We start from the raw sequence: 8,303 nt of genomic DNA, 5'->3' as shown, positions 1-8,303 counted from the left end.
TTTTACACAAACAGAAAAAAAAAAAAACCTTAAATGCATATGGAATCACAAAGACACCAAATAGCTGAAACAATCTTGAGCAAAAAGAATAAAGCTGCCCACATCATACTACCTGACTTCAAAATATATTATAAAGCAATTATAATGAAAACGGCATGGTACTGGTGTAAAAACAGACAAATCAACCACTTTAACAAGACAGAAGGCCCAGAAATAAACCCACACATTTACAATCAATTGGTTTTTGACAAAGGTGCCAAGAACACACAATGGGGCAATTACAATCTCACATAAATGATGCTGGGAAAAATGGTTATCCACATGCAGAAAAATAAAATTGGACCCTATATTATACCATGCACAAAATAACTCAAAATGGATTAAAGACTTAAATGTAAGACCTGAAACTGTAAACTACTAGTAGAAAACAGGGGAAAAGCTCCATGCTATTGGTCTGGGCAAGGATTTTTGAATATCACCCTGAAAGCTCAGGCAACAAAAGTGAAAATAGACAAATGGGATTGTATCAAACTGAAAAGCTTCTGCACAGCAAAAGAAACAATTACCAAGGTGAAGAGACAACCACAGTGTGGGAAAAACGTATTTGTAAACCATACATCTGATAAAGGGTTAATATCTAAATATATAAGGAACTCAACTCAATAGCAAGAAAACAAATAACCTGATTAAATGATAAGCAAATGACTTGAACAGACACTTCTCAAAAGAAGACAGTCAGATGGACAAACAGGTTCATGAAAAAACGCTCAGAAATACTAATCATTAAGGAAATACAAATTAAAACCACAATGAGATATCTCACATCTATTAGAATGGCTCTTATTGCAAAGATGAAAGTTAACAAGAGTTGGGGAGGATGTAGAGAAAAGGGAACACTGATACACTATTGGTAAGAATATTAATTAGTACAGCCATTATGGAAAATGGTATGGAGGTTCCTCAAAAAACTAAAAATAGTCATATAATCCAGCAATCCCACTTGAGGAGATACATTGAAAAGTATCAAAATCAGTATTTTGAAGAGATATCTGCCCTTCCATGTTCACTGTAGCATTATTAACAATAGCCAAGATATGGAATCAACCTAAGTGTCAATCAACAGATGAATGGATAAAGAAAATGTGGTATATATACACAATAAAATATTCAGCCTTCAAGAAGAATGAAATTCTGTCATTTGGGACAACACAGATGAATCTAGAGCACATTATGTCAAGTGAAATAAGCCAAGCACAGAAAGACCAATACCTCATGATCTCACTTATGTATGGAATCTAAAAAAGTTAAATTTATAGAAGTGGAGAGAAAATGGTTGTTACCAGAGGATGGGCTTTGGGAGAATGAGGGGGTGCAAAGTTACTGGACAAAGGGCACAAAGTTTCAGCTAGACAGGAAGAATAAGTTTTGAGCTCTATTGCACAGCAGTGTGACTATAGTCAATAACAATGTATTGTAAATTTCCAATGTATCACCACAAAAAATGTCAAGCAAGGTGCTAGCTGTGTTGATTAGCTTGATTTACTTACTTCAGATTGTATACATATATCAAAACATCACATTGTATGCTATAAATGTAATACAATTATGATTTGGTAATTAAACATAATAAAAATGAAAATAATAAAAAGACAAGTAAACTAATATTAAAATGGGCAAAGGATTTGAATAGACATTTCTTCAAAGATACACAAGTGTCTGATAAGCTCATAAAAAGATGTTCAACATCATTAATCATTAGGGAAATGCAAATCAAAATCATGAGGTGTCACCTCACACTTACTGGAATGGCTATAATAAAAGACAGAAAATAACAAATGTTGACAAGTAGTTAAGAGAAATTGAAATCCTTATACATTGCTGGTGGGCGTGTAAAATGGTTCACCCACTTTGATAAAGAGTTAAAATACCTCAAAATGTTAAACATAAATTTACCATATGATCCAGCCATCCTACTTCTAGCTATCTACTTAAGAGAAATAAAAACATACATCTACATAAAAGCTTATATGCTGTTCATAGCAGCATTTTGTATAATATCCCCAAATTTGGAGCAACCTAAATGTCTAACAACTGATGAATGTATAAACAAAATGTGGTATATGCCCCACATAATGTTTTCAGAATTAAAAGAGATACTATGTGAAGCTGCATAGTAGAAGGCACTGTGGGGTGTATGTGTGTGCGTGTGCATGTGTGTGTGTGTGTTTTCTTTTACTACACCAGAGAGTGATGTGTTCAGGAGAAAAAGTAAGTTGCTTATAGGAAATGCAGATCCAGTGCAGTGTGAGGAAGTTTTCAACTCTGTCTCTAAAATTAGAACTGCCTAAGACTATACAGCTAATAAGAGGTATGGTTACGATGCTAAAGTGTATATTTAATTTCTGAGTACTGCAGCCAGTGAATTTCCATAGAAAGGCACCTAAAATGAGAAGACAGATGTAATGTGTGGAAGAATTAAAAAGACTGCTTTTCCCCCCTGGGGAGTTGAAGATTTGAAGGAGACATGATTTAAATTTATAAGTCTGGAAATGGATGTGCAAGATAAAAAATCGAGTTGTTTATTAAATCTCAAAACATTAAAAAATAAGCAGGTAAGAACCGCAATTACTACCCAGAGCAGAAACCAATCTTTTCACTGTGTGAAACACCAAGAGATGGTAACAGGCAGAGAAATACATGAACTCTGCTAGGTTGTGCATACTTTTCTCGATGACTGAGGCTCCCTGGAGAAGCTGGGATTGCTCTGCCCTTGTAGGGTGACCTTAAACAGCACATCCAAGCTCTTCCAGGTACATCCCTAGGGGTCACTTTCAAACACAGAATACTAGACTGCATGAACCAGGAGTGCCATCCTTTGGGGCATTTGTTCTCAACTAAAGATATGAAAGCATGACCCTATTATAGAAGCTGTTCTTTTTCTTCTAGATACTGATTTTGTCTTCTAACATCATTTTGAACCTCTTTTAAATAAACTTGTCAGAAGCTGCTTCATGCATAGCAGTTGGAAGTGTTTTTACTCTAATCAAAGGGCAATTGCTGAAACAGACTGTCTAAAGTTACTTTCTAAACATTCCTTTCACCTTCTTGTCTCCAGCTCAACTTCCACTCTCCCAACAGAATTCTGCAAAAACTTTCTCTTTTTTTGCTTTGGTAGTTTTGTTAATACCACTTAAAACAATCGAGCTGAGGGAGCAATGCAGCCTCCTTCCCTCTCTCAAGTTTTTGAGTTCTGGGAGTCCTTATAGGTATCCATTCTTCACCTGGGGCTAATGGAGCAGCAGAAGCATCACCTGCTAAGCAGGTGGAAAGCCCCAACAGTCAATGTTTGGGGGGAGTATTGGTCCTTAATACGGACTATAATGAAAACTTCAAAATTACTTTCCACCAGTGGCTACAATGAAGGGCTCTGGGATTTGAGCTTCTCTTTGAGAGAGCAGTGTTTCAACAGAAGAGCTACCTGGTGGACTGATGAAGGTAGGGAGAGGCCACATCTTTTCAAAAGTGCTTCAAAGCCTGTCCAGGTTCATTCGCTTTATGTACTCCAAAATGAATTCCATTCGCAGCTGGAATGTTTAGTATCAGCAGGGCCAATAGATTTTTCCACTACGCTCAGCCCTAGTGTCCATGTTCCCATTAAACACATCTAATTCAAAAGCCAAGGGAGGCGCATACATCTCAAGCCAAACTCTCAGCTTAATTCCCTCTGTCTTTTTAAAAGCTGCTCTTCCAGAATGAATTATAAATCAACAACAGCAAATTTTCACATGGAACTGTTTATGTGTTTTTAAAGAGGAGCTTCTGGGAAGAAGCCGAAAGAAGATTTAATAAATGGAGAAACTGTGAAGCTTCCAAAACACATAAGAAAATTAAGAGACAAGATGTGACTCAGGATATCAGGAGATACAGCACAATGATGGGTACCTTCATGGGTAGATGTGATGCACAGAGCCGCCTTTTCAGCTTCCAGGCAGGCAGTGAGGGTGGTTTTCTCACTTCTGAGCCTTGAGCAACGCTGCCCTGCTCTGAATCATGGAGGCTCAGACTGTGGCTTAAGGGCAGGATCTAGGCAGAACCACCACCTAGGCAATTTCGATGGCCATCTGCCTCCTGCCCCTGAAATTGCTCTTATGGGTACTCTTCTCTCTACTCACCTTTGATTTACGCTTCTTGTCTGCCCTCCCTAGCACCTCTCTGGGCATCTTTGGTCATTTGATTATTTTTCACGGTATCCTTTCTATTTTAACAAATTTCTAACTGTCTTATTTTCTGTACCACCGCTCTCCTCATATTTAAAGCTTTACCTCTATTTTCAGTGCCCAGGCTTTTCTGGAGAAGCTGGGACTCCACATTTCTTGCTTTAAAGGGGTCATGCCATGGAAGCTTCCATCTGCCAAGTTGAAGGATGAAGTGAATGTGTAGTCCTTTGTGATCAGAGTCTCTGTGGAGCAAGCCAGTATTGGTCAAAGTCTGGTCCACAAACGAGTGCCCACCTTTCAACTATAGGTTACTGCTCTATAATGAGACAGTAAAGAAATCAAGAGTAAGAATATCACAATCTTATAGCAATCTGGAATTGCCACAGCATCTCAGTATGCAGTTATTTTCCTAATAATTCATTTTCAATTTATTTTATAAAAGTATCAGTTTGTGTCCAGGTGCGGTGGCTCACACCTGTAATCTCAGCACTTTGGGAGGCCGAGGCCAGCAGATCACCTGAGGTCAGGAGTTTGAGACCAGCCTGGCCAATATGTTGAAACCTCGTCTCTACTAAAAATACAAAAAATTAGCCAGGTGAGGTGATACACACCTGTAATCCCAGCTACTCAGGAGGCTGAGTCGGGAGAATTGCTTGAACCTGGGAGGTGGAGGTTGCAGTGAGCCGAGATCAGGCCACTCTACTCCAGCCTGGGAGACAGGAAAAATAAAGTATCAGTCTGTGATGGAGAGGACATTTTAAAGAAGTTTCCACTGTTGTGGGACACCCCTAGCTCTTCCAATTCAGCACATGAAGGTACACTGGATGGAAACCCTTTAGGCTTACCTCTCACACTTCTGTCCCTCACTACTAGTCATGCACAATGGGATTTTTTCTTGCTCTTCCTCTGTAAATGCATTTAATCTTCTAAATTTCATATCTCACTGGAGAATGGTCAATCTTTGGTATTTTAGCTGAAGTTACACAGGGTTTCTGATATGGTTTGCGTCTGTGTCCTCACCCAAATCTCCTCTTGAATTGTAATCCCAGTTGTAATCCCCAAGAGTCAAGGGAGGGACTTGGTGGGAGGTGATTGGATTGTGGTGGCAGTTTCCCCTGTGCTGTTCTCATCATAGTGAGTGAGTTCTCACGAGATCCGATGGTTTTTAAAAATGTTTGGCAGTTCCCCGCTGCACTCTCCTCTCTTGCCACCTTGTGAAGACATGCCTTGCCTCCTTTCTGCCTTCTGCTATGACTGTAAGTTTTCTGAGGCCTCCCCAGCCATGTGGAAGTGTGAGTCAATTAAACTTCTTTTGTTTATAAATTACCCAGTCTAATACGGTCTCCAATTCCCTAGTGTTTTTCTTCTCTGTGGTCTTTTCTTCATTCCTTTAATGTATATAGTCAACTCCATGCCTTTCAATCCCATCTTAGTCTTTGTTTTCTATCAGGCACCCACCAAATTTCAGCCGTGGTTATGGGGACACCCTGAGCTCGTCTTCTCACCCCTAGCCTTTCTGCTCCCTGGAGATCACCATGTATCTCAACAGGTGTGAAAAGGATTGGCTAGCACCTTTTCAGTCACTAGGCTAATTCCAGGGAAGTTTCATTCCTCCCAGGCGACAGCTCTCTATGACTTTTACTAAAAAGTTAAAATCCACTTACTTGAAAACAACTCGATCTTGCAAATGCAGAATGACTTGAGGGAAAAAATAAAAGCCCCATTCAGAGCCTCTCTACCCCAACTATTTAGTGAAAGCTGTCACAAGAGGGATGAGTGACATATTTGAATGAGTTCTTGGGGTTTTCTCTGCACGAGGCAAACCCAGGACCCAGCAGGAGGCAAACCAGCTGCAGCTTGTCATATATTAGTCAATTATCCTAATGATTTTTTCCCCACTAAAAAGCACGAGTCCAGGTTGCTCTTATATTTTATTAAGATTTTACTTTGTCTACTCACAATTATTAATTGGATTCTCTCCATGTTGATTTCAGCCTCTGGGGTTTGGGGGTCACTGCAGGTGCATGAGGGCCAGTGGAGCGGGAGTGAAGACTGGCAGGAAGTGCCTTCCTTCCCCGTGTTTCCGTCCCCTGCTCTTGCGAGGACAGCATTTGATTAGTCCTTTACAACCTGTTTCTCCTCAGATACAAGGAAAATACTGCAAACCACTGTGCCAATTCTGGCTGTGGCTCCTTTGAACACTGTGGGATCTGCTAGAGGAATGTGAAATAAATCCAAAAAAGGCTGCTTTATGGATCTTTGAATGCGGTGTCACAGAAGGAAACTGTCTTGGAAATCATAGCTAAAATTGGACAGTTTGTTAATTCTGTGGAAAATTTTTTGAATTAGAATTAATCTTTAGCCTAGTAGTCATTTCTAGCCAATGCCCTCCACTCAGTATACATGACAGTATTACTGAGATATAATTGAAATCTAAGACCTTGATTCAGTCCTCTATCAGTGGCCTGCCTTCTTTCTGTGGTCCATGCAGCCATCATTCTAGGAGTCAGGTAGTAATTGCATCACAGTTCTGAACAAATGTTGGTGTGAGTAACTGTTTTTCTTTTCTTATTCTTTTACTCCTTAGACTTAAATATATAGATTTTTGCTCCCTGTTCTAACTCATATTTGCTAAAAAATTTACTCAATGCTATATTGGTAACTGATCAATTTAGTCCATTCAATCATTACGTTAATGGAGCTAGTACTGTGGCTTTGCACCTGAAATTTCTCTTAAACTCTGGCATGTCATTGCCTCTGAATAAGGTGGAATAAAGTGGCTAAGCCAAGACAAATTTGATAGTACCAATAAAAATGTAACTTAAAGCACTTGTTCCCATAAAATGTTTTAGGAGCATTATTTTCATATATTAAGGATGGCACATCCATATACTTTAGTGTTTTATTACAGCATCAAGAACATTTAGAAAGAAGCCAAGATTTTATCACTCTTTCCTTAAAAAATAATGTATTGCATATTTCAAAATAGCTAAGAGAGAAGATTTAGAATGTTCCTAACACAGAAAAATGATACATGTTTGAGGTGATGAATATCCCAATTACACTGATTTGATTATTACACATTATATGCATATATCAAAATATTACATATACCTCACACATAAATTCAATTATTGCATATCAATAAAAATCATAGAATTTCATGTTCTTTTCCCTTGAATGTCACTACTTAAATACAAAGCCACACTAGCAGTACAGAAGTTCCATTTAAAGAGGGAGGTGGAGTGAGTGAACATGGCATGCTTCAGTGGAAAGAGCAATGGAATAGAATTCTGCAGAACTCAGTTCCAACATGGCCTCTCTTGCTACAACATGAGATCATGGGTGAGTCAATTGACTGCTGTGTCCCTGAGTTCTCATTTTGCAAAAGGGTAATGATAACTGGCTTCGACTTCTTACAGAATTTCAAGTCAAGATTAATAAAAGAATAAAGTGAAAGCTGTAGCCTGAGCCCCCCAGGAAGAGGGGAAATCAAATTTTCCAGCCTAAGGATGGCTCCCCTACCAAGATGAAACCTGTCTATTTGTTAAGGAAGGAAAACTGCTATGGAAAATTGGGAAGGACCTACTTTAGTCCTTCAATGTATTGCATATTTTTGTTTTATCTTTTTGGATTCTTTCTCTGTTCTCCCTTGTCAATGGTGCTAATTTCCATTCTAGGATCTGTTTTGATCTAGGGAAGGAAACCATATCCCTAGCACTAGGTCTTGGGCAGAACCAGTGTGAATAGGCACGTGTTTCCCATTGAGGCTGGGATGGATTTCTCCTTATCACAGCCCTAGAGTGACATTTTGGTGCAGCTTCTGCTCCAATGCTTATCCTCATGGAAGCTCATAGAACCTATTTTCTTCAATGTATCAATAAGAATTCTTATGTTGCAAAGCCTCAATCCATCTGAGGTAAGAGGAAAGAAAATGAGATCGGGGTAACCGTGATAGTGACAACATTGACCAAATGTGGTAGAAGCTCTGGCAGTGTAAGCAAATGTCTTTCAAAATCACAGAGACATAGCAGTAGCTGCAACCTCCCAGCAGCCTCAAGACCAGGGTCACGAACAAATGCCTAC

This window comes from Gorilla gorilla, chromosome 10 (assembly GCF_029281585.2).
Source record: "Gorilla gorilla gorilla isolate KB3781 chromosome 10, NHGRI_mGorGor1-v2.1_pri, whole genome shotgun sequence".
Classification (NCBI taxonomy): Eukaryota; Metazoa; Chordata; class Mammalia; order Primates; family Hominidae; genus Gorilla; species Gorilla gorilla.
Note: the sequence above shows the minus strand (reverse complement) of the source record.